This window comes from Lepidochelys kempii, chromosome 7 (genome assembly GCF_965140285.1).
Source record: "Lepidochelys kempii isolate rLepKem1 chromosome 7, rLepKem1.hap1, whole genome shotgun sequence".
Lineage (NCBI taxonomy): Eukaryota > Metazoa > Chordata > Testudines > Cheloniidae > Lepidochelys > Lepidochelys kempii.
The window spans coordinates 104,604,002-104,630,631 of NC_136386.1; the positions used below are offsets into that span (position 1 = coordinate 104,604,002).

Below are 26,630 nucleotides of genomic sequence, written 5' to 3' on the forward strand. Positions count from 1 at the left end.
TAGTTCTGGGAACCACACATTAGGAAAGATGTGGACAAACTGGAGAGAGTCCAGAGGAGAGTAACAAAAACGATAAAAGGTTTAGAAAACCTGACGTATGAGGGAAGGTTAAAAAACTGGGCATGTTTACTCTTGAGAACAGAAGACTGAGCGATATGATGGTTCTTGGGGCACGAGTTGGAGTGATGACCTCTCAAGGTTCCTTCCAGCCCTCCATCTCTATGATTCTATGATCACTGATGAAAATGTGCTGGAATTAATTTGCAAACTGGATACCATCAGATTAGGCCTAAATAGAGACTGGGAGTGGTTGGATCATTACAAAACCTAAACTTAATTTCCCCAATACTAATTTCTCCCTACTATTACTCACACCTTCTTGTCAACTGTCTGTAATGGGCCACTCTCTTACTACTTCAAAAGTTATTGGTATCTCCCTTGGTATCCTGTTGTTAATTGATTTATCTCATTAGACTGACCTCACACTTGGTAAGGTCCTTTCATGTATTTATACCTGCTCCTGTATTTTCACTCCATGCATCTGATGAAGTGGGTTCTAACCCACGAAAGCTTATGTCCAAATAAATTTGTTAGTCTCTAAGGTGCCACAAGGACCCCTCGTTATTTAGGTCTAGTATTGATCCCTGCGGACCCCAGCAGAAACACCTCCATTTGATGATAATTCCCCATTGGCAACTACTTTTAAAGATCTTAAAGCTTTTAAAAAATCTTCAGCTGCCTCCATGATGACCCATCACCTCTCACTAAAATCTGTAGGAAAGAAGCTTGTATTTCCATTCCATGAAGTCTGGAACCCATCCTCTCAAAGTCCAAGCCCTGATCTCCCTACACATTAAAACGTTTCACTGTTTAGCCCTGTTGCTTTGTATGACCAAATCTGAAAGGTTTTTGTAAGCCAGAGTCATGGGTGAGTCCCAAGGAGGAGGCCTAACTCAAATCTAGTGTAGGCTGAGGAATCTTAGTGTGAAGGAAAAATGCTGATCTCTTAAGTCTACTTCTGCTGTGAAACTTAACAAAATATTGATTCAGCTTCCAAAAATGAAGCGAGGCGAATACCCACACACTGTGAAAATCTTCAAACCCACAGATCTAGCAGCAACAGCAGCAGCTGCCCACACGACCCTCTGCTATTTAAAGAAATTATGAAACCTTACTTTACAGTAAAGGTTCAACAAAACTGTGGTAAAACCAAGTATATCTCTATCTTAAAATAACCCCCCTAATCACCAAGAGAATGTGACGATGTTGCAACCTCTAGACTGCTTTAGGGGTTCCGGTTTCCTATATTTGACTACCTTTTTTTTTCTCCGGTCCCAAGAGTGTTTCAATTAAAAAACAACACCAAAATCAATGCTAGGGTGATGCAAGCAGATGATGTGTATACAGTATAGATTCTACATTTTATATTGTCAAAGTTTTTCTCCCTCCATCTCTCTGTCTGCGCTCCTTTTCCCAAAATCTTTCCTTGACGGAATGCAAACTCAACACCATTTAAGATGGAGTTCAGTTTCAAATCATGATGCTCAAACATGATGGAAATTTGGTAAAACAAGTTTATAATATCGTGGTGTACACTTAAAAATATCTCTGTACTTTAAGGAGCTGATTTCCAGCTGGGGCTCAGGCACAAACAGGAGTTCAGTTTTCAACAGCTACCATTTGCACTTTCAGTTTGTTGTAGGCACAAAACCAGTAGGCAGATATGCCCTGAATCCCAATCTAGTTACACTGGTAAACTCTGGTTCAGTGCCTTATTTGTCCTGTGGACTGTGTTTTGTAAGAGCCACTGTGGCTCAAATGCTGTAAGGTAAAATTTCAAGGGCTAGACATTTTGAGGAACTGGATAGTTCATAGATTGGCACAAGGTACAGAATTTTTACCCTTTAGGTCAATAGTTCTAATTCAGGCCTAGTCATTATTATCTGCTTGGATGGCAGGCAATACATGAAATGATTTGGGGGTCTCTGTCCAGATCTCAGTGAACACTAAAGCCATCAGAATCATTGGCACCCTTATCGGCAGACTCTGCAGAAAGACCATCGAAAAGTGAATAGGCATAGGAGACTGAACTAGCTTCTCAGGCCTGAAAGTGGTCCCTTTAATTGAGACTTTAGGCAGATGGTCAAGCTCAGTTGGATGCTCAGTTGTCCCACACAGTGTTAATAATGTTTTCTTTTTTCTTCATTGAATTAGACAAGAAAATACCACTGAAAAGGAACATGAACATAAACATGCTCTCATACCTTCCTCCTGCTCTGCTTTCTATGTACTCAATAAACCCATCATTATTGGGGAAGAAGGCTGCAGCTGTATTTTCACAACCCAAATAAGTGGTCATTGGTACAAGTTTCCAAACCAACCTTTACAAATTAACACTGCTGACCTTAGCAACTGATGGACTTGATAGAAAATCTGGGGCGAACATCTTTCCTGCTGTGAACGATACTGAGTTCTCCTGATAATGTGCTGACCACACCAGGTAGAGGAGACCAAAGGCACTTGCCTGGAAGGGATGGAGCCAGCCCTACCCCTCCGCACATATTTTTATTAGCATGATGAGGCCATTCCAGATCACTCCCCACGCTATGGCCCCCATATTAAAGAGACCTCAAATTAGAGTATAACATCCCCATCTCTTTTCTAACCCCACTAGTTATCATAAGCAGTAATTCCTTATTGGGTCAACAATCAACAACAGAATTTAAACTGATTCCCCCCAACACACACACACACACAAAAGTGAATGATATATAAGAACCTGAATCAATCCTGTATGACCTCATGGCTTCTGATTCTGCCATGGCTGTGACCAAAGTCACAGAGTTTGTTATTTTTATGGGCTGTGTGAGTGAATGAGACCCAGTGAGAGTCACTGGGTGAACGAGCAAGCACAAACGTCAACAGCTGAGACAACTTTATTGAGAGTGTTGAGGGAACAGCACCACAAGACTGTGAAGAACTAAAGAGAATGTAAGTGATGCTCATTAGGAGTTCTGTGCAGAGACACAGGACCAGACTGATGGCAGATGCCTAGCATTTACATTGTTATAATATGTTCAGGACAATCAGTTTGGATGATGGGGAGCGGGTGGTGGTGGTGGTGGAGGAAGGGAAATAAGAATCACCCAAAGGGCCATGTGGGACCTCTAAAATTTGGACGTACACACACGGCCAGTAGGGATTACATATGGAAGAAAGACTCAGATGGTGGACTCCCAGGGTGGCATGAGCTGGCCTTTAAAACTGAAACAAGAAACAAAATACAAACCAAAACAGGAAAAATACCCACTTCTTAAACAGAGCAGACATGTGGCTTTACAAGTGTAAACTGGTTTCTGAAAAACCTGTGACTTCTTGATTTTAGCGATAACTTATTCCCCCAAATTTACCATAATAAAGTTACTGATAACTGCCTGAAACCATATAAGCTACCAACCTCGAATTTTTACCTACCTAAGTCCTGGCTCCGAAGTTGAGAGAAATCAATAGAAAGACTCCTATTGATTCCAGTGGGATCTGGATTCTCACCCTGTTGCCCTCTGACCCTGAATCTGGGGTGGTAAAGCCATTAGAAATGCTATTTCCTCGACACTACCACAACTAAGACTTAGCACTTATGCATTCCATCCGTGTTTGAACTAACTCACCCAACTCTGTCTCCATCACTGTCCACTGAATTTTATTCTGTCACCTCCATGGCTAGTGCTTATCATGGTAGTATTTTATACTCCATCAAATATTGTTTCAAACTACAACTTTCTATGCTATCGAAACAACCACACACTGTTCAGAGAATATTAAAGATCTGGCAGTCTCACTGAAGTGAAATCATGCAAGAAAACAGAGTTAAGACTGAAATGATCTTAACTCATGTTTGTGCATAAAAATTGTAAGACAATCTGTACCTTAAGATTTCCACTGTTTGGGAATCTCTGCAAAATTCTAGCATGGCTGCATTAGCTGAGAACTGGCTTCAAAAAGAATTCCTAATTTCTTGGCTTTTGTGTATTTTTAATCAGACCTTTGAAGTGCTCTGAATGCATTTACAGTGATTCACTTCCCTTTCCTTTCCTTTAGTTTAGCACTCTAAAATTTGTTTAATGGTGTCCAATGAAGATAGCCCATGGGGAGGATGAGATGACGTTGGTGGATCAGTAGATGCCATTCTCCTCTCTAAAGGCTTGTCTTCACTTGCAAGTTAGGCTGCATTAGAAGTTGACCTTGAGGAGTCAGGGTAACTAACAAGGGCCAGCAATCAATGTAGACAGGGGCTGTCATGTAACTTCATGTCAGCTTGTCATGGTGAATGCTATAGTGAATCAAGCTAACTTTACCCCAGTTAAAATTATTATTTGCTAGTGAACACAAGCCGTAAATTAATGCTTAGGAATAACTCAACACTCTGTTAGGGGTACCATGAAGCTGTAGATGACTCCTTTCAGATGAGATACAAAACTAACATCCTGATCACCGGTGGTCATTGAATATCCTGAAGCACCTTTTGCAAGTGTGGGGCCAAAGTCCAATTTGCATAGTTGCAGTCTTCCTCCCTAATCTCCCCCATTTATCTGGACATCTTTTTAATCTCCTGTCCTTTGCTGTGTGCTATTGGGCATTTATTGTGTTCCACAATGGTGAATTTAGTGGTGAATTTATTTCAGTGGTACATAAAATAATTCTGGTAACCAACCAAAAACAAAATCCTACCATAAATAAAGAGCTGTAGAATCTAGAGAATGCTCCCTAGTGGACCATAGAAATTTAAATATATTGGTGTATAAACCTACCAATAGTGTTTCTTTAAACCTGATGGCATAAGAGGGTCAGTAGAATGATAAGTGGATTAACAGGCTCTCATTGCTTGATCACTAGTTCAACTCCAGCCTGCATCAGCAGTGACCATCTACTGGCTCTAGGTGCTCTCAGTCTAGTGCCATGTAGACATATGTCCCTTTCACAATTAGCCACCTTTAATGGCAGCATCATTAGAGAGACCGCTTTGGTATGGAGACTGCTCTACCTTTTCCTCCCTACAGGTCATAGTTGATGCACTTTTGCAGGGAAGATTGCATGGCTCCCACCTGTGCTATACCTCTTGTGCGGTTAAGGTTAGGACTGTGGCCGCCAGGGCTGTCAACCCTCCTTTCAGGAGTTCTAAATTCTTACACTATTTTTTTTTTTGTAAATAAGGTGATAGATTTTTAACTCTTTAAGAATAAGTGTTGTCTAGAATCCTGAGCTGAGCGCGCATTTGTGTTTCTGCCCAGAGCACTTTTTTGTGTGTGTGACTAAATCGCTAATCTGAAAATTGGGGGGGTTATAATGGAAAGGCTGACAGACCCTAAACTACAGTGGCACTGTTATGCTGAAGAGCATTTTCAACCCATGCAGGCTGAGGAGAATATGATATTTTGGAGTGATTATAGCCACAAGCAATTATATACTTTACATTCAGTTAGGTTGGGGATTTTTTTGTTTTGTTTTGGTGTGTGCTCCATTAAGTAAAAGCTGGGGAGATTTTATTTATGACCAAGTCCAATCAGTTTTCTTCCAACATTCTGATATTTTTCTACATGTTCTATTCCCTGCTTCAAGCACAAGTCAATAAGCAGTGAAAAAGGCAAAGAAATATGTTATTTCCACACTAGTCCTCATCTTTAGTTTGGGGCTAGTGCCCAAAACCAAAGACAACACACCACTGTCACTTCTGCCACGATGCCCACAGAATGCTGCCAGCTGCTGATAACTAGGCAGGTAGCAAGAATAGGTCCTCACTTTCTCTTACCTTGTCTTCCCTCCATACCTCTGATTGCCTGTTTCGTTCACCTGTTGCATCTGGTCCTATATCTAGACTGTGAACTCTCTGGGACAGGCACTGTATTCTTATTGTGTGTCAGTACAGGACCTCACAGAATGGGACCCAGGTCCTTGATTGTGGATCCTAGGAGCTGCTGTAATATTAGTAATAACCATCCGCCTAGGCATAACACCACCTCCTCACACTGTCACTGAACCAACCAAACCACTTTACTCCCAAAGTTCAGAAACTTTCCAGAAGACCTTGGTGGGGAAAACCACCCTTCTGACAGACTTGGGCATTGATAAGCTTGTGAAACACTAGAATCAGCTGCAGACCCAAACCACTGATGAGGCAGTTGCCAGGTTACCTCTTCACCCACACACTCTGGCAGCTCACCATGATTCTCTGACAAACTATGGAGACTGAATTGTGAGAGCACGGGACTGGAGTGCCCAGGGCACATAAGCTAAATTGCTACAGCACATGAACAGCTCACCTGCATACACAGGCTGCAGCCATAAGGGATGCTAAAGGAATCTTCTTCTCACACACAACTGCATCACCCAAACCAAAGCAGCAGAACTATTCTGTGGAGTAAATTGGCTAACTGACCTGAAATCAACTCAGACATGTACACATGAGCAAGTCCTGCCCACTGAAAGACCTCCTATGCTACTTCACAGCCAAAATCAAAGGAGAAAGAGAAAGAGGTGAGAAAGAGGTAACCACACCAATATCAGAAACACACATCCAACCTTCCACCTGGCTTGATGGAATTTGAACTAATATCCCAGAGACAAACCCTGAAACCTCTGAAAAATGTCCCTCCCATGTCCTGGGAGAAGAACTCCTGGCCCTTTTGGCTGCTGAAGTCTTGCAAACAAAACCTAACCCCCATGATGCCAGAGAACATTGTAATGCTTCCTTCAAAGAAGACAAGATACCGATCCTCTAAAAATGTAGCAGACCAACCAGTCCTGAAGAACTCTACACTTAATGCCAAATCACCTAGCCAGAGACCCCCCAATTGCCAACTCCCCTCTTCTTGTCAAAGTCATCAAGAAGTCAATAGCTTCCAAGCTCTATCAGCATCTACCCTCTGCCAACATCTTGGATCCTGCACAAGCAGATGTCAAAGGAGCCCATGACACAAAAATGGGCTTGCTGTTACTGTTACCCTATACATTTTAATCTTGGACAGGAAACAAATCTCTATGCTGAAAGTGCTAGATCTCTCTGCAGCCTTCAGCACTGTTGATCATAAACCTGAGTTCCTGCAGCAGTAGAATATCCTTGTCATGGACTTGTGCATCAGAATTTAAGCTTTCATTAAAAAAATTTTTCCTTACATTTTAGGTTACAAAGAAAACCTCAAAAACACGAATCACGTGTAAACTGACACATTCATGTCTTCCAGAGTGTTCAGAGATCCTGAAAGAATAGCTCTGAGTGGTGTGAACTGTCCCATGCACCTTGCGGAGTGTTTGATCTGACACCTCGAGAAAAACTCCACCAAGCTTTTAATGGTTTGGGACCTGGCTACTTCAGAGACCACTGGGTATCTAGCTGGTGAATCTTGCCCACATGCTCAGGGTTCAGCTGATCGCCATATCTGGGGTCGGGAAGGAATTTTCCTCCAGGGCAGATTGGAAGAGGCCCTAGGGGTTTTTCGCCTTCCTCTGTAGCGTGGGACATGAGCCACTTGCTGGAGGATTCTCTGCACCTTGAAATCTTTAAACCATGATTTGAGGACTTCAATAGCTCAGACATAGGTGAGGTTTTTCAGGAGTGGGTGGGTGAGATTCTGTGGCCTGCGTTGTGCAGGAGGTCAGACTAGATGATCATAATGGTCCCTTCTGACCTTAATATCTATGAGTCTATAACCCTTCAAGACAGCACAATTCCACAAGGATGATGTAGTTGGAGAGTCACAGGGTTACATTATCAGGCACATGGGGAACAGCATTCTCTGTTGTGGGATCCTGACTATGGAACTACTTGCTGGAAGAAAACAGACTATACCCAAGCCTGAAGACATGCCTCTGCCATAAAGTCTTTCCCCACAGAGGACAGTTATAATGAAAAACAAACAAACAAACAAACTCCCTCCAGCTGTAAATTCACACTCCCCTGTAAGCAGAAGGAACAGAGAAACAAACAAACCATGTGATAGGAGCCTTATAAACAAATACCTAAGAAGAAATAAATCAAACAATTAACTACAATAACTTCCTCGTAAACCATATGCAATAAACCCTTGCTGAAGATGGCCAACAGCATCTGTAAGGTCAAAATCTCTTCTAAGTTACAAAAATGAAATGGAGTACTTGTGGCACCTTAGAGACTAACAAATTTATTTGAGCATAAGCATCGGATGCATCCGATGAAGTGAGCTGTAGCTCACGAAAGCTTATGCTCAAATAAATTTGTTAGTCTCTAAGGTGCCACAAGTACTCCTTTTCTTTTTGCGAATACAGACAAACACGATTGCTACTCTGAAACCTGTCAAAAATGAAATGCTTACTGACTACATACTATACCCATACTATCTGGATGAAGAAAACAAATTTCCATTGAAAACATTTGGCCTTGGAACATGAAATCAAACAATTTAAAGTGGCGCACAAGCTCGCACACAACCTCAAACTGCTGATGCCCTCAAGTTACCATTGACAAAATACAGACTTGAGAAACTGAGAATAATGAAACAATTCAAAACAGTGGAGCAGGTCACTGGAGCAGTTACATGCAAGAGAACTTTCAAATTGGAGAGGGTTACAGAATCACAGGGCCAGATTCTGACCTCAGTTACCCTGGTGTAAACCTGCAGGAACACCATTAAGGTCAGTGGTGATGCACTGCTGTAAATTCAGAATAACTGAGATCAGAATCGGGTCCACGTTCCAAAATAATGAATTACCCCTTCCCCCCATGTTCAGAGTTGCAGGACTGGAACTAAATAACAGCCACTGTTTATAACACTGAAATGGCATAATGAGAAATGACCGAGTTCTAGAGCTTCCCACAAATTTGGGTAAAAGAAACATCTCAGTTATAAAACATAAACCTCTCCAGTTTTATTGACAGAGATGGAAAGTATCAGATAATGAAAATTGCTAAATTCAGTCTCTGATTAGCAATTAAGCACTTATACAGGGGTAAGCCTCTGGGCAACAATGACCTTACCATTGATTTAGTATAAAACCTTCTCACATAAATTAGCTGCCCTATGATTTCAATGCTTCAATATGCCCTTGTCAAAGGGGTTCTTGCAGAGTTCTGTGCAGCAACTGGCAATGACTTCTCTTATTTGGAAAGCTGGCAGAAATCCAAATGACTATGGACTCTCTAAACTATTCCATTACTGAACCATATTACACTATTAAAAGCTGAGCTGGAGCATAGGGTGTACAGATTGGCAAGCTGTTATGTTCTTTGTGGACTGTATTCCTGACCACATGGTCCCACTAGTTCATGTAGTTTGTGCTTGTGTGTACAGAAGAGGTAACAAATGTGAAATCATGGCCAGATTCCAGTCTCACTTATGCCAGTGTAAATCTGAAAGAAATCCCTTGACTTTAGTGATGATGAAGTCAATGGAGCTCCTTTGGATTTACACCAGTGCATCTGAGATAAGAATATGTCCCTTTGACTTTAATCTGTCCCTTTGACTTTAATTCAAATAGCATATGCTTCCTGTTTTTCAAGCATAAACAATGTGCATAGCTCATGAGTGGACTGCTTTCAACTTTTCAGCTTCTTTTGTATACCTTGGGCTTGATTCCAGCCTCTCTTATACCAGTGTAACTACACTGACCTCAGCAGAGTCCCTCCTGATTTATACTGCTGAAAGTGAGATAAGAATCAGGCATTTTCAATATGAAAGGGATTATATAAAACCAAATACCTATTCATTTTACTGACCCATCATTCTCACTGAAAGCTGAAAAAATTCAAGCCTGATTCTACCAGGACTATCACTTCTCCCAAACATAGTGTTCTGTTTACAGACCTTTGAACATACTTGACAATATCTAGGAGTTGTTTCCCCTCCACCTCCTTCTACAAATATAAAGCTGCAATTGGAAGTCCAGGTCTTGGGAGGGAGTTCTGTTTTTTATCAGATGGTAATGATGAGTACATCATGAAATAATTTAATAGCTCTCATTAAATGCATTGCTGGATAGCAGGCTTGATTTATGAACAGTATGCCATGGTTATAAATAAGCTTAACTTTGCTTGTAACACAGCTGGTCAAGAAAATTAATGTTTTGTTTTCCATAACCTTTGTACTCTCCCTTCCTCTGCTACTATGGCAAAGCTCAAGGCGTGTAACATGATCATTCTCTGAAAGACAACATACATCTGAATGCTTCTTACAAGCAAAATGTAACGTTAGGTATTCATCGTTCAAAAAAGTCAGAATGCACATCTTCCTTATAGTTTCTCTTTTTAAAAACTGACTTACTTCCAGACCTGCCACTTCTGCACATATGCTGGTGGGGTCACTAAAGCAGCATTTCCTGGCACGTTCAGTACCACTAAAGACTGATATTTAGCTCTGGCAAACTTTGAAATATTTTTATAACATTTCAGTAAAGGACTTGTCTCTATTTATCCTTCTTCTTTTTTTAGCTCAGGGAAGTAGAACAAAACGCACTCCACACTGGATTTAATGTCCATCTTCCCAAATAAGAATAAAGGAAATAGGACACAGTTATGGTACAATATAGTGGTCTGAGACACTTTTTAGTGCTTACATTCATTATGGTGCCTAATCCTAGGCACATACTTGCTAAGTTGGGTAATGTTTTTCCAATAGATCTTTTACTCACAGCACAAGGTGCGCATTGTACGTGTAATTCAGCAAGGGAAAAAAATCTAACTTTCAGGGGTAGACCGATGTAGGTGGTGCTTAGGAGAGGGACGATTTAAATATGGCTGAAGGGAATGACTCTGATCATATGTTTAATAGCTGGAATGTATGGGCATGATCATTTTATAACCCCTGCAATTTCACTTATGGGACTAAACAGTTGTATATTGTTGTTATGCAGCATTGCAAAAGTCGCTACATTCTTCCTTAGAGGTAGCTGCATTTCAGTGAGGGGTGAAGTGACCTTAAATGCAAAGCTTGTAAAATGGTTTTGGAGCTTTTTAGATGAAAAGTACTGTGCAACCAATTTATGAAATAATTATTACAAAAATAACCTGCTTGCTTATTCAATTACATTCCCTCTGCAAGTCAACTGGATAAAGTTCTCTTTTTCACTGTCAATCCATATGATTATGCAGTGTTAATGTGAACTACTAGACAGCACCAGAGCTGGCTGCATTTCAACAGTGTGGGAAGTGATTCTTGTTATTATATTACTATTATTATGCCACCCACTGATACATTCCTACAAGAGCGGTAAATAATATAATCTTTTACAAATGTTTTGCAAGAATGTATTTGTTTAAAGAACACAGAACTCAGAACAATATGCAAAACTGAATAACAACATACAAACTGCATTAAAGCTGAGGTACATGTAAGAAAACTCTTCTGCGTGAATAATAAATGTTCTGTGAGGAAGGGTACGAACATCAGTCCAGCAGGGATGAGGCCTGGAGGGCATCACTGTTCCAGAGGTCAGCCAGGGAGATGAGGGAAGAGGACCTTTGGAAAAGAAGAAGCCCACAATACACAACAGCAATAGGGAGGGGAAGGAGGAAAGTGCATAACAGAATAACAATGTGTGTGTGAAGTGGGGAAGGGTTAAAGCAGACTTCGCCACACAATAGTGTTGGATCCAGGGAAGGAAGGAGACTTCACAAAAAACACAGTAATGGGGGCAAGAAGGCCCACAACATTACAGCATTGAGGGAGAAGAAAGGAGGGCCACCAGATACTTGAGCAAGGAAGGAAAGAAACCCCATAGCAACTAGTACTTGGTGACATCTCACTACACAACACTTGGAGGGAGAAGGAAGGGGGCCACCGTGATGTTATGGTAATTGAGGGAGAAAAGAGACCTTTCCACAACACAGTGTCAGTCAGGAAAGAGGAAGCTCCCCACAACACTAGTGGTAGAGTAGGTGTCCCATACCCCCCACCCCCAAGCGTTTATATGAACAAAGGCAATTGGCCTAGAGAACAAGGTGTCAAGCCTATTTATTTTCCCACCACCTGGGTTGACTTTACTTTGATGAAGGGCTGCTGGGAAAGGGTTTTGATGGTCCCAAGAATGGGGAGCAGTGGAATACAGGAGGTGAAGAACTGTTTGAATATGTCCTCCCTCTCCTGGCTGCTCCTCAGATTGCATCTCGGTGCTTCCGTAGTAGACTAGCTTTTCTACTTCATAGGGCACCCTGCTGAAGACCTGTGGTCTTCCTCTTGTTATGACTTTTTCCAGCCCTTAGGCCGATCACCCTTGACATCGTGGTTGCTTTATTATTTTTAAGCATGCAAATTTTGCACACATTAAGATCAGATACAGGTTCTAAATGCCTGGGTAGGTTTCATCAGTTCGTGTTCCATTTAGCAACCTCACCTCCCTCGGCAAACACTAACATTGAAAACAAATGGCCACATCCTCAGTGGATATAAATCTATGTAGCTAGGTTGATTTATGCTGGTTGAGGGCAGACAGCTATGACTGTAAGATCTTTTGGGCAGAGATAATCTCATTCTACATTTGCACAGCACCTAACACAAAGGGGTTCTGGTCCATGACTAGGGCTCCTCGGTGCTACAGCAATACTAATAAATAATAATATATCAATTTACACCAGCCCAGGGGAGGTGCTGTGCTGATTTATAACCGCTGAGGATCCGGCCAGATTCTATGAGAATTTGATTGGCTGGTTCCTGACTTTGCAGTGATTGAACCCAAGTTCAGTATTTTCAGTGATTTAATATTTTAAACAAAACTGCCTGAATTCTGTGTTTCCCAAAAGGCAACATTATTATTGATGATATTTATGTTCCCTACGGTAATAATATTCTTCGGTAAATGAGAAACAGATGGAAATCTTGGAGTCACCTGGGCTTGATTAAAACGCCTCAGAGCGTACTCTATGATAATGGGGCTTTTTAAATCTGTGCTGTAGGCAGCACCATCTGTAGGAGAAAATTTCTGGAACCTGAGTGGTGGTGGGGGTTCCAGGTTTCCTCTCTCCAAGATTTCCAAATCAGGCAGAATCAGGCCATGTGTCAGAAGCTGATTGTTTTTCTAGCGATGGAAACTCAGCCCGGCCTGTGAAAATCAGTCTGTTTTGTGCACCATCACTAGTAACAAAGATTCTGCAATCAGACCTCAGCTGACAATGCATAAGTCAGGACAGAATGCGGCTCACTTTCCCAGAGCTTTCCCTGGCTCAGCAGTGCTAAGGAGTAAAACCTGGTGTCTGTTAGTAACATGAGTACTTGTGACACAGAGAGCTATGATCTCCTCTCAGTCCTTGTGCAGAATCCAGTTGATAAGTGGGATTTTCAAGTGTATACGTTATTTCAGAGGACAAATCCCATTGACTTTCCCACCTGACACCAACATGAGTTCAACAAGCAGGACAGATCCCAGGCTGTTGCGCATAGGGAATAGATAGTAAGAAGGTGCCATTTTTCTGTTTCTAATGTTTTAATAAAAAGAAAAGGAGTACTTGTGGCACCTTAGAGACTAACCAATTTATTTGAGCATGAGCTTTCGTGAGCTACAGCTCACTTCATTTTAATGTGTCTTTGAGCCTGTCTGTAGTGTTGTAAAGATGATAATAAGGAACTGAGAGAGCCAGTTTGATGCATGTGTATATACTCATATTTCACATACATTATCGCATCGAGATTTAAAATCAAACATGAAGATCCAATTTCCATTTAGTACAGCTCATCACAGTTTCTCTTGAACATCATTCACTGACTTCATCAGGGTCATTTCTACCTCTTTTACTACATACTGTAGTACCCGTTTTCTACGGACTTTTCTACTGACTTTACAATATTTATTTTCTGGTTGCAACCTAGACTTCACCTTTACATAGTCAATCATTTTTTGAATATGTACATAATATATTAAGTAACAAAATCACGTATGATGTGATCCTTGGAAGCTACCAGTCAAAACACGGGAACACAGAGAACAAAATGATTGTGAAAACCATGTCTAAACACTGCAGGGAATATGGAAATGGCTAATCTCTGTTAGGACTAACTTTTTTTTTTTTTTAAGTGTTACTCTACCATTAAACAAGCTCTTTTGTTTATATTACCATGACTGAAAAATATCTGCAACAGTCACTTAACCAGAGCTAGAAGCACAAAGTGGAACATTCTCACCAACCACCTGGAACACTAAGGCATTCTACAGTGAATTGCTGTATTTTTATCCACCTAAGAGTTCAGTCCTGTATTCCTTATTCGGGCTACCCTCACATGAAAGTCAATGGGCCAAATATTGAAGTCCTTATTCAGGTGTTACCCCGGGATAGCTCCTATAGTTCAGCTTCCTCCCTTGGTTGATAATGTTGAGCAAGAATTGAGTGAAAGCTAGGGAAGGACTTGAGGATTTGGCCCAGGAGAGACTGCAGGATCTGACCCTAGATTTTCATAGACAGTCATAATGTTACTATTGCTGTGTGCATCTTCGAGGCATTAACTTAGTGCATGGACACACAATTTGGATCAAAATGGCTCCAGTGGTGACCCCTAGTTTTCTTACTTGGTTTGTTCACATTTGTAGAACCATATCACCAAGAAATGTGAAGTAATAATATTTTGGCATGCAAGTATCACTGATTTAAAAATCTGGAATTTAGTTATTAATCCAAAGAAATGGAGTAGAGAAACAAGTAATACAGTAACTGCTGTATTATATCATTATTAGGTACTGGAATTGCTAATATAAAATAAACAAGGAATTTATTCTCCAACAGATATTGGGCTGTTGTAAATAAGATCCTGAAAACACTGTCATGATTACGTGCACACACAAAGAGAGCATATATGTTAATTATGGATGGCTGTTTCTTTCTATATGAACAGATTTCACATTAAGATCTTTCCCCTTTAAATGATATATAAAAGAGGAAGACAATTCATCTCAATAGAACAAATTTATTCCTGGTTTATTGCCTTTGTAGTCAATGGAGTTATACCACGGCTAGATTTAACCCAATGACTCTAGCTTGTCTTTCCTGCTGGTTCCCATCTCTATAATTAACTTTTACTGTAGTTTCTTGCTATTTATTTATGTACAGAAGTATTAATATCACTGCGATAATTAGCATCATGGTTTCCCTCAAGCTATCTGACTTCAGCTGATTCCATAGCTTGTGGATCATCTGAGCTCTTTTTTGGCACAAATCGATGACTATTTTAATCTCCCAAGACAAAACTCTCGTTTTCTTTTCGATGCCTCTGGTTTCTTGCAAAACAGCAGATTTTCCTAGGTGTGGCTGTCTACTGTTAAGGTTGCCAGACGCTTTCCATTGTAGGGTCATATTTACAATTGCTTACAACTTTGCCAAAATATAACCATGCAAAAACAATGAGGAGTCCAGTGGCACCTTACAGACGAACAGATTTATTTGGGCATAAGCTTTCGGGGGTAAAAACCCCCACTTCTTCAGATGCAACCATGCATATAACCATATGCAACCATGCATATAAGCATGCAGATCTTTAGATGCAACAATGCAGAAATTTTCCATGCCGGGCGTCTGAATGAGGCTGATTTTTTGGTTTAGCTGTTTCCAAGAACAAGGCTAGGAAAAAATATGTTGTGTTGCCCATGTTAAAAAATCCTGATAACCTTTTCTTTAAGAAATGCTAGTGACCCCAGGCTCTGGAGGAGGAACATGAAATTTGGCCTGGATGTTTCTTTATTTTAGGGATGTATCTTTTGCTGTTCCTGTAAAAATCCATCCAAATTTAGCCAAATTATAAGCCATTGAAAAAAATCTCAGTTTGCACATGCTCAGAAGAGACTTACAGTTTAGCAGCTAAAATCTAAAATCTAAATCTAAAATCTCCCAAGATTCTGTCATAATTGAGGCTCCATCCCCTCACAGATCCTAGTGCTGACCAGACTGAACATGCACTAGGCTCCAGTCCAGGGCTAAAAGGGGGAAGCTGGACTTTCCCTGTACTGGCTATTGTGGGCCAGGCTGGGGCTGTGCACAGAAACTGAGCCTGTCTCTCCTGTGCTCTCAATGACCTGCCCCCCAGGCAAACACCCAGGCAGCATACAAGAACAAGACATCTGATTTGAAAGCAGAGGGGACAAGAGACAGATCAGGAGGGAGGGAAAGGAGAAGATTGGGAGAAAAAGCCTAGTGAAACTGGGATTGGAGTGTGGGGGTAGAGAAACTTGACTGGGAGTAGCAGGACACTGGGAGCTGACTGGTCAAAGAGCCTGGGACTGGAAGCTGGTTGGGAGGAATGGCGGTGACTGACTGGTCAAGGAGACCGAGACTGGAAAGCAGGGGTGGGGAAGGAAGGCTGGGACTGATAGGCAAGAAGACAGGGACTGGAAGCCACTGAGGGAAATGAAGGTGGGTTCGTGGGAGTGAGCAGGAGCCAGCTGTGGGGGAAATACTGCAACTGCTCATGGAGTTGGGGCAGGGGAAGAGACTGGGACTGGCTGGACAAGGAGACTGGCATTGGAAACCACTAGGGGACACTCCATCCGGTTAACAGTTTGCTTTTTTAAAAAAACTTTGCTATATCTCCCCAGGCCATTGTGGGCAGGGAGCACTGACGCAAGAACATGCTCAGTCCTGTGGGGAAGGTAGCACCTCACAACTTTGAACAGAAGCTACTCTAGTAGCTTGAGAAGCTAGCTATGGTGAGTTCCAGTGGAGACTCATCCAGTCAGAAGACAAGAAGAGTGTTGCTGTGACATTTGGCCTTGAGAATAATGGTATGAAGCAGGTAGAATTGGTGGGATCCTCAGGTTTTGACAGATACACAGAGACCAATCCAGGGAAACAAAGGGCTGCCTCTGCCCCTGTGTGACTTTGGGCAAGTTACTTAATCTCTCTGGATGAACTCCTTGTCCTATTGAAGACACTGGGAGTTTTAGCACTGACTTCAACAGTGTCAGGTCCCCATCTGTAAAACAGGGACAACAGATGATTCTTTTCTCTCACACTTTGTTTGTTTATCTATTTAGATTTTAAGTTCTTCAGGTACAGTGCCTAACAATTTTGGTTGGGGCCTGTAAGAACCACTGCAATAAAAGGAAAGAGCAATAATAATTCAGGGACCGTGCGGTATGGATACAACAATGAAATTAGCATATTTGTCTACAGTGCACAGTATATAGGCCAAATTCTGATTTCTGCTACTTGGGAGGAATTCCCTTTGACTTCTGTGAGAACTTAACCATTGCAGCTGAAAGCAGAATTTAGTCCTGTGTGTATATGTTTCTTATATAAACAAAGCAGGAAGGAAAAGGGGTCTTAGATAATCATCACAAAAATGGTCTTGACATTTTTAACACTGCTGCCAAGAATAAAACTGACAAAGCCTTAGACTCTGGGCTATACCTGAAAGCTTACTCTTTCCTGCACTACCGCCAGATTCAATGCAGATTTGTTTGTTTGCATTTGAGTGTATCTTATCCTCTTCTGTCACAAAAAGTTTAATTTAAAGGTGTATGGAAAGGGGAAGTCAGAACGGTCATCAAACTGTCCCTGACATGATCGGCCTACGATTGGCATCTAACCACTATATTGACACAGACAGGGCAGCCCAGTGGATAGAGTACTAGACTTAGAGTCAGAAGATTTGTTTTTTACCCCTGGCTCTACTACTGACTGACTGTGACTGGGTACAAATCAGCTATTCTATAACTCAGTTTCACAGAGTGTCAAATGAGATACTACTTGACTTTGTAAAGCACTTAGGGATTTATGAATGAAAATTGCTACATAAGTGCTAAATATTTTTATCTAACTATGTTGCTCATTTTAGATCAAAATTTACCTTTGTCCCACTTGGACATCATTATCATAGCTCAGTAGTAATTCAGAATATTGCTATGAAGTGTTAGGATTATTATTCTGTAGATGGTCAGTTTTGCTGCTAGTGGATATCTGCTGGCTGCTCAGACAGACCACTGCTTTAGTTGTCTTAATAAATGAATCACCACAAATGACTACCTTGTAAAGAGTTAAAACTGTGTCTTAACTTCAGCTAATGTTCAAGCTTTCAGTTAAAATAAATTATTCACCATCATCATCTGGGCTACATTTTGAATAGTCCTTTCTGCTGAACATTCTCTGTCCTTACATCAGTCACACAGAGTCTGGAGGAAGAGAAAGGGGGTAAAGCATGCACAGTATATACAACAAAGACAAGGCTGCTTTCTGTTAATTGCTATGAAACATGTGTTGCCCAAGGCAGAATGGAGATCAGTAGTGTCAATTATGTTACAAAAGAGTACAGCAAACAGAAATAATGCACTGACTTATGAAACAGATGTAGCTGCCTATTTATTATCTAACAGAATCATTCGCCATAATTCACCTTCTACCCTCAGTAGTGTTAGGTCTCTTTCACTATCAACGAACCCACCAATTGGTGCAAGAAACATTCCAGGTCTCCAGTTCCATGAGATGTAGAAACAGATTCTCCATCAGAGTTGAGAAGATGCTGTAAATAAATAACTGAACAATGAGGGGCCTCTGGCACATGCTCTTAGGAATCAAAAGAGCCAGAGAAAAATAATCTCACACAGATCAGGCTGCAGCATTTAATAATACCCGCCAATCTGCCTATTCATTGGTCTGTCTAAATGACGCACCAAATATGGAAAACAAATGCAAGAGAGTCTGCTTACAGTGAACTTGGAGGATACCGAAACTCAGTTTAACATGAAATAGACCCTCCTGATTCAGTGCCTTGTAATGTCTGGTTGTTGTGAACTGCATGCTTAGAAACATAAATCTAGTGGTCTGCTCGAGTATGTTGGCTGTGCACCGAGGATGAAGACTATTCCCCACTGGCTGTACAGTGGGATGGGGCTGCTTCATGGAGGCTGCTCTAGTCTGGTGGCTCAAATAGTTTTTATGACCGTCCCCTCCCCTCCCTGGTGAAGCTGGAGTGGGGTAGCAGGACCAGAGGTTCTGTGCAACAGATGATTTTCTGACCCCCTTCCATCTCTGCCCAGCCCTGGATTATGTAATATCATGAGGCCTTGAAGAACTCTCCAGGCAAGTGATGCTCACTATTTCAAACCCATTCCTCCTCTCTTTGTGGGTTCTTTAGCCAGATATCCCTCAGCACCCATGGAAGAGAGGGTAGGTTTGCTATACTGAAGTGGGTAAGAACGAGATGGTGCTCCTATAAGAAAGGCTCATCTCATAGCTGGAGAAAGAAGTCATCCCTAAAGGAATCTGCCAGTGTGAAGCCAGGTGAGTTTTCTGTTCTTCTTGCTTTTGAGTAGAAGAGTTATTTGCACTCGAGTGTTCTCCATATGTGGCTTGCAACAGGGATTCAGTTTAACTGAATGAGGAGGTGCTAACTGTATGGTAACACTAGCTGCAGCCCAAAGGATGGAGAAGGTACAGGGATGTGGGAGATCTTCAGCCTAGTCAAGTAGGAGCAGAATGCCAGCCTCGCAGATAACTAATGCCTCACAAGCAGAGCTCCTAGTGACCGAGAGCACAGGAGTCTTCTCTTTCTTTCAAGTGTGCCTGAGCAGTTGGGGCCTACTAGGAGTTGTTCTGCATCGCCAGAGTGCAGAGATGTTCTGGCTACGTAGCCCCTTCTCCTGGAACACCCTCCATGCTGGGGAAGCCAGGGACATGGGGCACAGAGCAAGAGGAATATTCAGGCCACCAGATCAGCACAAAGGAGATGGCAGGAGGTGCCAAGATCTGACTTGGATTAACACCTAAAATCTTGTTAATCAGCAAGGCAGCACACTTTAAGGGTGACGATGAGTGACAATATACCATTAAAGTGGAGGTATATGTTCTGGCTCGCGACTGTCATAACAAACTCAGTAAGGTCATTTTTATTCCACTTGACAGAATATGGCTAAGTGGGAAAACACTGTGGTCAATAAATAGCATTGTTGAAAATGAAGTGGCTTGCCAATAAAATAGATTAACCCTTCAACTAAAAGCTAACATTAAGAAAGCTCCATTTAAAGTATCTTGAATATTGTCTGCGGAAGACGCATCATATAACATGGGGAATGGCAGTATTAGCATCTTAACCTTGCCAGCAGAGCGGTGGTTTCTGTGACTGGGGCACATATCCACAGGAAATGGTCTGACTCCACCAAACTCAATGATCAACAGAGAGTAAGTGTGTTTGGTCACTACCGAGTTGGGGCCTGGCCGTGCCAGCTATTGAGCACCCAGAGCTCAGCACCCTGCAGATGTTCAGCAGCTTGCAGGATCGGGGCCTGAATGAGCATGGATTTGAACTAGTGACTTAGAACTGAAAAGCAGCGTTGTCTGTTGCTGAGAGTAGCAGCACTGACCATGCTGCAGTGAGGACTACAGAGGTGTGAACTGCAGCATGCACCAAAAGGTTGCGCTCTATCTGCCCCATGTGGATCACAATATCTGGTGATACCCAAGACACTCGAAAGAGGTAAGCAGTGAGAGGGCAGGCAGTGCAGCCTAGTAGGTAGGCACTGGATTGAGACTCAAGAGATCTGGGTTTGCCACTGGCCTGCCGGGTGATCTTGGGCAAGTCACTTCGCTTCCCTGTGCCTCAATTTTCCCATCTGTAAAATGGGGATACTGACCTCCTTTCTACTGAAAAACATTATATGGGAGCTAGATATTACAATATTACCTGGAGGAAATATGCTGTCTCAGTGACAGGGAGGAGAAAGGATACTTGCTCTAGAAATGTAACAAATTGCTTAATGCACTGGAACTACAGGAGTTGTACTTCCCTCGAAGAACTTCTGCCAAATATAGGACTAGATATGTCATAAGTCACTACAGTAGTGAAAGTTCCCCAGGAGGGGAGCCTTCAGACCTCTTGTGAGAGAGAGATTGCAGAACAGGAAGCAGTACCTCTCCTGGAGCATTCACTGGGGGCAACCCCCTCTGCAGTGCCCCCCAGTTCTGGCTGCACTCAGCAGGGACTAAATGAGGGTGCTGTCATGAATCACGCTAGTGTTAACTGTTTGCATGAGTCAGCATGAGGGTGATGAACACATATGTGAATGCACGTGAGAAAGTTAGTTGTGTGAACTGTGAGATGCTGGGATGTGCAGGACATGGAGCAACCTGCGTTCTACTAAAAATTAGTACGAGTCAGCCTACAAGTGGGTGTGCGTGGGTGCAAACAAATACAAATGCAGGAGTGTTAAACTGTCCTGGTTGACATGACACATACGATACACGCGTGCTCAGATCTAATCAGGGCATCAGGAAAGCCAGTTAGCCATAAGAAGAAGGAAGAATGAGATCCAGAGCTGACACTACTTCATGCAGAGGTCATGAGAGTTCCTTCATTAATGGGTGAAATGTACCCCAGCAGAGGGATGTCACAAGTGCTAAACACCACTTACTGCCTATTTTGAGGGCTTAAATGGGACTTCAGAGGTGCATAGGTCTTCTGTAGAGGGGTGAATTTCACTCTTCTGCTTGTAAAGCTGTTTGAGATCCTTGCATGAGAGACACTAGAAGCACCAAAGGTTATTACTACTATTAAAATTATTCTATTACCAGTCCCTTGAGTCACCCAGCCCCCTCTTTACTGCTCTGTGAAAAGGCTAAAATGCCAAAGTAATCATCCTGGCAGGAAGTCCAGCAATGTAAAAATAATACCCTTTCCAAGCAAACAAACAAAAAAACCCACAACCCTTTGAAGACTGGTTTGAAAAGCAAATGATATATTGCTTACAAACAACTTGGCTCATAAATCAGAAGCTACACAACACACAGGGCTCCTTCCAGAGTGCTGTTCCCCTGCTTAGTTGAGTTGATGCAGGTCAACTCTTAGTTGTACTACTTACTTCTTCAAAGGCTGAAGAAAGTAGCAAGTATTTTTTAGTCCTGCTCAATGCTAACCTGGGCAGGGAAGACAAAAACAAACAAAACCCAACAACAACAACTCGGGTTTCACCAAATGCAAGGGCCTTATCAATATTTAAGGCAAGACTAATGCAGAGCAATTTGTTTTGTTTGGAAACACCCTGGCAGTGTTTGCATTAAGAATGCATGGTGTCTAATATGGAACATGTGTTCGGTGAGGATAATAAAACACTTGAGCTGGGACGTCAGGAGAGCTGAGCCACCTCCTCCTTTCTGCTGCCTGGAAATTGCTTTATAGTTTATTACTTTAAGTGACAGAACATGATAAAACAGGTGGGCCTGGCACATTAGGATGTTTCACACCAGCCATCTGTCCAGAGAATGTACACATCAAGGGGAAAAATGTGTGAAAACCACCAGCAGTAATGCAGGCAGGCAGGATTCTTAAACATCAGCAAAACTGGGGCCTAATCCAAAGCCCATTGAAATCAATGGGAGGCTTTCATTTGACTTCAGTAGGCTTTGGATGTGGCTCTAGATTTCTCTCAAACAAAAGCTAACTATAAATTAGTTTTCTTATTAATGTTCAGGATTATACAGTGCAATACGTGACAGCGTGTCACATAATGTGCAGAAAAAGTCTGGGAGCTTTGCTCAGGGAGTCCTGCAGACTTTTTGGGGGGATGGGGGGGCAATCTGTTTGAGACCTTAGGCTAGACAGAGACAGTCTGCTCAGGCAGAAGTTGATCATGACTCTGAGGCCTGGTCTATACTTAAACTTAGTTTGACCTAACCCCAACTGTAGACACAGCTAGGTCAACAGAAGAATTCTGTGACACTGTAGTGTCGACACTACAACGAGGGAAGGTGTTTTTCCTTTGCCATAGTAAACCCACCTCCTTGAGAGGTGGTCGCAAGGTTGACGGAAGAATTCTTCAGTCGATCTGGCTGCGCCTACAATGAGGGTTAGGCTGACCTACCTATGTTGCACAGGGCATGAAATGTTTCACAGGCCTGAGCAATAGCTAGATTAACCTAATTTTTAGGTGTGGACCAGGCCTAAGGCAGAGTGTTCTACTTCAACCCTCAACTAGACCTACCTCACTGCCAGTTCTGAGAGAACAGCCGTTCCCCAGTAAACAGCCAATATCCCCAATGAAAGATATTACTTCACCCACCTTGTCTCTCTAGCCATTCCCCTGGCAGTTTTCCTGCCCTACATAAGTGGGATCATATAGAGCAGGGGTCGGCAACCTTTCAGAAGTGATGTGCCGAGTCTTCGTTTATTCACTCTAATTTAAGGTTTCGCATGCCAGTAATACATTTTAATGTTTTTAGAAGGTCTCTTTCTATAAGTCTACAATATATAACTAAACTATTGTACGTAAAGTAAATAAGGTTTTTAAAATGTTTAAGAAGCTTCATTTAAAATTAAATTAAAATGCAGATCTTATCAGTTTAGTGTGATCCTTGCCCTTGCTTTTCTTTGCTGAGTTTTCCAATGTCCGGCACATATTTGTATACTTTAAGCTGCACACAAGCTTCTGAGTGATCAGTTGTTAACCGGCTCCAAGAGGGACAGAGGACAGATTTCATGTGTGAAAATATCTGTTCACACAGGTATGTGGATCCAAATGCTGAAAGCACTGCAAATGCAATTTTCTTCAAACAGTTAAATTTCACTGGCAGGGATGTCCAGCAGGTCAGAACAGAGGCCCCATGATCTCTGTCAGTAGCTTCAAGTGCACTCTGCAGATCTCCAAACTTTGATGCCCACAATTCTGAGCTTTTTAACTGAACGAGCTGCATTTCAAAATCTTCAGCACCCATCCACTGAAATACAGACAAATCCAAGTCGCTTTTGTTGAACTTTTCAGGTTTAATTAGAAAAGATAGCATTGGGCCAAATCACTGGAAATTTTGAAATCTGTCAGAAAATTCTGATTCCAGTTCTTGCATGTACATTCTAATCTCAATGTCAAATGCCGTGCCCTGTTCCACGTGGTGTGATAGTGATGTAAGCAGCAAATCAGGACTTAAAAATATCCCAGTACAGTGGCGCTGGAACAATTTTTAAGGTGGGGGTGCTGAGCTGTGCCCCCTCTTGCCCCTGTCTGCATCCCTCACTGCCCCAGGCTGGGGCCAGTGGGCCACAGCTGGGGGTGGCTGCAGAGCCCCAGGTCGGCAGCCGGACCCCAGGCTGGCAGCAGAGCCCCCTGGATCGGTGGCCAGGACCCAGGCAGTGTGAGTGCCACTGAAAATCAGCTTGCATGCCGCCTTCGGCACGCATGCCATAGGTTGCCTACCCCTGCTGTAGAGAGTATTGGAGCAAGTTTTGTGTCTTCTCTGATTTACAAGTACTAAATACAGAGATATATTTAAAAGTTTGCATTTACTCTCCAGTGATTTCTTTTTAAATTTATGAGGCAAAGCCCTGAACATGTGACATTTGCAACTAAAAAATTGCTCTTAGTTTAGCTGCAGTGCTTTGAATAAGCTTTAACATCAGTCATACCTAAACTACTGTACACAGGACGGCTTTCTAAATGTAGCCTTTATTACTAGTATTATATGAAAAGCAGCCTGATCTGTTTCAAATCTAACGTTTATTAGCTGCTTATGCAGCTGGAAGTGTGGTAATTTCCTAGGATCACTGACCTACTTGGGCAGAAAGAGATTCCAATACTCTGTGTTCTGCCTAGAAACTGGAAATGCACTTACTTTAAAGTACCAAAAAGCGTGCTAAATAAGACTTAGCACCATCTCATTAATTTATTTACTCGCACTGCAGACAATATCTATCTATTGTACTTATATGGCCCCTATCACCATAGAACTGAGCACCTCACAGTCTTGAAGGTATTTATCCACACAGCATCCCTGTAAGAAAGAGCAGTGCTATTCCCCTCTTTTACAGAGGGGGAACTGAGGCACAAAGAGGCTAAGGGAATTACCCAAGGTCACAGGGAGTCTGCCACAGAGCAGGGAATTGAACCCAGGCTCCTGCCTGGATCATGCTTCCTTCTCTGTATTACCTATCTTTTGTAGACTGGAAAACTGGCAGACTAGGATGGTGGCACTTATGGCAGATCCTTTATGATACAGCAGTATTTAACGCAGGTGTATAATCCATGGGACTGAGCCTCGACTATTCCCAGGTGTTCAAGGGTTTAATGTAACCCTGGAGTACAGAACTTGTTTACTGAGTGAATTAGAGATAGATAGCTTGCTGAGAATACACTGATCAATATCTTCCAACTGCCAGTTTAATCAGGATTAAGGGAAGGCCTAATAATTTTTGTCTTTTCCAATAAAATCTGGCTACCATATAAAAACGTTTCTTCTATCTTTACATAAATTAACCTTAATATTGGCTAGCGGACATTTTAGCAACAGTTCTATTTTAAAAGCCCAAGACTAGTAATCTGGCTTCAATTAAAATGTTTGCTTTCCAGGGAGTGGCTCAGAGAACACTCAAAGAGGTGATCACTAGAATGATTACTATGGAGTTCAGGCTGAGGCAGGCAGCCTCTGCTCAGCCCCTAGCCTGAGGCACGCATTGTTTTCTCAGAAGTTTCTCCTCTGGGATGGAAATTGTTGTGTTTGTTCAAAGCCCAACGTTAAATTTTATGGGGAAAATCTGCTGAGCCACATTTGAATTCTCCAATAGATTTTTTGGTCTGGAAACATCTGCTTTGTTTGCGGAGCGGAGAGAGGGGCTGATAACTCCGAAACAGGTTCTCCCCCACCCCGACTTCAGGGCTGGTGTTTACATAGCTCTCAGTGGGCTGGTAAGGCAATACCAGTAAAATAATGCCTGAGGGGTACAACACTTCCTGCGATATTGCCAGAAGCAGCACAATCTCAAAATAGGTTTTAATCCTCAGGCAGTATTTTACTGCTAATGAGACAAATCCTGCATCCCATTAGCATCCTACACTCCCCCTGATTTCAAGGAAGTATTTTAGCATTCCGACACACACAGAGAAACACATTCAGTACACGTATTTTACCACACACGTTATTTCATCTATACTGAATATTTAAATATATACACACATACAGCACTACTGGAATGCACCCACCTCTGGGGAGCATGCAGCAGTCAGCCATATAATATAACACAATACTGTGTGTGGATATGTGTGTGTGCACACTGCAATATTACCATTTGGATCATACTGGAATCAAGCTTCCTGTCCCAGAAGTGAAGGATTCTTGCAGTACCCTGTGCAAATTAATAGTTACAGTGGAAGAACTGTAGTGAAAGGCGAGATTCTGACCCCTTTACTCACCCTGAATGATACCTTATTCACTTCACAGAGACTACCTGTAGAGGAAAGCGCTACTCACCATACACAAGGGGATCAGAATCTGGCCACACAAAACACACTTAATCATAGTTTAGGCCATTCATAAAAGTGAAGCTAAATCCTTTTTCATTGTAATGATTCCTTCCAGTGCAAAGGCACCAGGAACTACCCCAAAGAAAGACCAAGAAGACAGACAGAACTGGGCATTCCTTCCAAGCCTCCTCTGAAATCACATTTAGCAGAGGACCCCTAATTTGTTGAAAAAGTATGTGAGAGTGTGCAGCCAGAGTTGTTTTCAGGTTGGATCTAATTTGGGTTTTTAAGACCTCTGGGATCTCATTTAGCTGTAAGAATAAAACCTTGTAAATTCTGAATAAAAAGCCAGTTCCTATATAAAAGTTCAGTCTTGAATGGATTCCAGAAGAGCAGCTGATGAACGTGCTTATTAAGCCAAAGCGCTCCTTTACGGCAATTAATGCCAGAGGGAGAGAAGGCCTCGAAACCAC

At 42.1% G+C, this 26,630-nt stretch overlaps 1 protein-coding gene across 2 annotated transcripts in view; it reads right to left on the reverse strand.

Annotated features, from left to right (window-relative positions):
* Positions 1 to 26,630, reverse strand: part of LHPP (phospholysine phosphohistidine inorganic pyrophosphate phosphatase) — a 164,946-nt gene that overhangs the window by 29,925 nt on the left and 108,391 nt on the right. The window lies entirely within an intron of this gene.